We start from the raw sequence: 4,322 nt of genomic DNA, 5'->3' as shown, positions 1-4,322 counted from the left end.
AAAGCGGTGTACGTGCAAGCACCAAATTCATCATAAACAACAAAGATGCAGTGTAAGAGATTAATTGTGCAGTGTAGTCAGATTTTTTATTAACAGGAGTTTTTGCGAGATTAAACTGACCTTTTTAGTAGCCTAATGTTGAGAGTTCTTTACTCGCGTTCTGTACACAGTTTATTCCATGTTGTTGTTTTTTATTATTATTTTATTTTACAAGAGAACTTGCGAAGTATTGATTTACTACTAATGCTTAAAATAGAAAAAAAATGCATAAACGCTTCTCCGACTGTTTTGTATGTGTAGCCTAGGCTATAAGAATATGCCTATGTCGTGCAAAAACGGTTTTAATATATTCTATTCAATAACATTGTTAACTGTTTTTATTTATAACATCTGCTGCTTTGCTTCTGTGAAAATGAATAGAGACATCAGCCTTAAACTTTGTTTTTGTCATTTACATCAGTTATATTTGTATAAAAAGTTTTGCAAGAATTTCCTGATAATAAACTTTTTATTTGTTGTCATAGCAAGTTATTTTAAAAGTAGGATGGCTCACGTTTTATAAGATTTAGTTTGAACGTCTCCCGCTGCGCTGATAATGTACCAAGTACTTATGATGAGTAGCGATATTGAATATTTGATCGCCAACAGATTTACCAAACTGTCATTCAAACAAATAAAAAAAAAGGGAAAACAGCCTAAGCTGGATATAGGCTACAGCAGTCGGCTTAATTAAATGGCGCAATAGGCAGCTCTTTTTTAACACAGACTTTTAAGACGGGATGGATGTTTGCTTCAAGTGATTGGCCAGGTAAGTGAAATTGTATTATCTTGCTGTATGTATGTCGTTTTCTTTACGTTTTCTGACTAAAAGCAACCAAAAAGCCATTTTAAAGTGGTTAAGCACATAATAATAATAATAATCGGCAGGGATCCCAGACCAATGTGCCTCCTCTATTTTAAAACCCACGAGCCGCCACTGACTACTACCACTACTGCTACTACTATTATTATTATTATTATTTCTGTTGTTTCTAGAAGTAGTAATTTTGATAATAGTCAATAGAAAAAAAATATAACCACACACACATTGTTTGTCCACAGAATAATTACACATTATTAAATAAAAAGCGTCCCCGCACGAACCTCTACCTCCGCCAGCGGGACCCTTAATTTCAGACTCAGTAAAGATTTTCTTTTTTCTTTGTGCTCGTCATTTGGTATGGTAATGACATTAATTAGGGGGCGTTTACAAGGCGGAGATCTGACACCAGTCATCTGCGCACAATTTCAAGATCATTTGCGATTTATAAATGTCACATCTGGAAGAGAGGCGTAGGCTACTGTTTTTGTGCGCACCTTCGTTTTTTCTGAATCGCACTTACACACTTTTGAGAAATGATCTTAGAACAAATTTAGGAAGGTTTATACGCAACATTTTATAAAGGAGGCCCCTAGTGACTAACTTCTAACTTAAATTGTGCACAGTTTAGAACCAGAGACACACAGCCACCCTAACTCTATTAAAGCCTACTGTATCATATTTGATACGCATATATCTCTAAATTTTCTACATGATCAAACCTTGGCTGAAAAACCTGTTGTACACAATCTACATGCCCTCTAATAGTGTTTACATTTTTAAAGTAAAAGGCCTTTTAGTATAATTCTAAAAACTTCCTTTCGGGTGTGGTACACGTCTTTTTTGCTGTGAAACCTTTTGCTGTGATTTTTAAATGTAAAAAAATAACATATGTTGTTAGTAATTTACATTTACATTTAGTCATTTAACAGACGCTTTTATCCAAAGCAACTTACAAATGAGGACAATAACATTTGTATAGTATATTATTTAGTATATTATTCATAATAATTTATAATATTTTTAGTAATATTTCAAGATGAACACACTGGACAGAAGCAACTTAGATTAATTGATTATCTGTACATCAAATAAAATAAAAATCACATTAAAATGTATCAAATATGATACATCAGGCTTTTGAGGATCATTTATTTGGCTTGTTCGACTCTCAATCATCATTGTATTGCATTGTGTAATACGTTTTGCCCCCACAATAAAAAACTACAGAGATCTGATCATGTAACTAAGATTTTGTCTAAAGATTTAATAAACTCTTCCTACTATTATTTCATATGTCAGGCTTTACAGAGTGAAGACCCCTTTCATTTGGCCAACTACAACTGAACAATACATTAACGGATAAATATAAAGTTTAGAAAAAAATACTTTTTTACTGCTGTTTTAGCTGATTTTTTGTCCACTTGTGACAATAATAAAACAGAGAAAATATACAAACACCACTCAAGACTTGATGGCAGTGGTCCACTGATCAAAGAAAGTGCACAGAGGTTGCAAAGAACAACTTTGTACACCTTATGTTAGTTAAATGTGTGAAGGGGGAATAAAAGTATTTTCTTTATGAATGAAAAGATGAAACAGACACTGATATAGAATACTATATTGCATTCACAACTCACATAGGGATATGTCCCTACTTTCCAAAGCTACATCTATATGCCCTATATGTTGTAAATATGTGACACATCATGCACAGCATGTTAGTGACACAACACAGAAACGTCTAAGTTCTAGCTTATTCCTGTAATATGTAACTACAGTATATCAAAAACTCAATGTCTTAAAAATAAAGATGTCCTCAGAAAGACAATTACATATAACATTTAATGAAGTTTTTAAAAAAGAAAAAAAGTAAAGCAATGGCATTAAAACATCAAAACACTTTTTGTTGTATTTGATTTTCATACAAAATAATTGCTACCATAATTACAGTAGTACCCTGTGTGCACAAACCCTGCCTATGAGATACAGTAGAAATGGTATCACTTTCAATACATCCAATACTCCGTGCATCTAAACTAGGCACAGTTATTTACAAATGTCTCTTTTATTCCCATTTGTGGATGTTTGCAGTTCATTGCACATGTGTTGCTATGATTCATGGCATTACATTCCCCTGGGATAAAGACCGGCTCATCTCAGTATGGACGAAGTATGTTTTGAGCTCTCCTTTCCCTTTTACATTTATAATTCCTCTGCATGTGCACATGTAGCCTAATGTCTGCAAGATACGACTCGTCTCTTCTGTAACCTGCAGACACACACACACACACACACACAAAGGAATTAAATGGATTAATGAGTCACTGTACTGCACGTTGTTCAAAGCATGAGCATTCTCCTAACTAGAATGCCACTGGTTTTACACAGTTACTTTTATTGTAATCAAACATCTTGTAAAAGGATTTGAGGCAATTTAAAAAACAATAAAGCAAACAATGGTTCTTTACAGTTAATAATAATAAATATAGCTGCAAGCAGCAATTAAGGGGCCAAGCAAAACACAGGCAAAATGAGGAGCGAAGCATGGCATGGAGCATCAGACCAACTGCAACGAGTAATTAAAGCCAATTAAAGTAAAAATGGCTGAAAATCATAAATATAAATCACTAGTAATATGATTTCCTGGTTTATGACAGGAAGTTTGGCCGATTATGGCATAATTGGTATAAATGTTCTCGGTATGATCCAAGGAACCTATCAAGACCAGTCACATGACAATAGACAAATCTTCGAAAGCTATTCGAATTTTTTGAAATTTCATTATAATTTTTGACCACAAGCTGACATCAAACTTTGAGTACCTTCAGGGCATGGTGCTGAAGACACTTCGAGTTTTGCAGCAATACGTCAATACGTTCATAAAATGTTACATTTTGAAACTAAATTCAAAATGGCCGACACCCAAAAATAGGAAAATTGGGTATCTTTCGACTCGGCATGCTGTTCTGAATCTAAATAGAAATTACCATTTTTCATACTTCCAGACCACTAGGTGGCGCTGAGGGTGAAACTGTGCAAGTAACCTCAGGTCATGATTATCATAAGACACACCAGGTTAGGTCTTGATATGACAAAGCGTTGGAGAGATATAGCCCCATTTCCGAGTTGCTGAGCTTTTCATCTAATTCGTTTACACGGTTTTTGAGAACGGATGGGGGTATCAAACAGCTTTTGATAACTTTTTGCCAGCATGGTCTGAAGATGATCTGAGACCATTTTAGTGAAAATCAGACAAACAATCCATCTAGGACAAATTCGAGAATATAGGTTTTGATCTATTACAAATTGTGAAAAATCTTGACTAGTAGAATTTTACATTTTGGTGTCCATTCAACTCGGCATGAGCCAAGGAATCAGAGGAAAAATTATAATTTTTTTTCTAGACCTTATGTCTAAAAAAAAAAGTTATTAGCATAAACATGAGTGCAAATTTGGACAA

Source organism: Sinocyclocheilus grahami, unplaced genomic scaffold, assembly GCF_001515645.1.
Source record: "Sinocyclocheilus grahami isolate Dianchi unplaced genomic scaffold, SAMN03320097.WGS_v1.1 scaffold310.1, whole genome shotgun sequence".
NCBI classification, from domain to species: domain Eukaryota; kingdom Metazoa; phylum Chordata; class Actinopteri; order Cypriniformes; family Cyprinidae; genus Sinocyclocheilus; species Sinocyclocheilus grahami.
The sequence above is the reverse complement of the archived record's forward strand: the minus strand, read 5'-3'. Positions refer to the sequence as shown.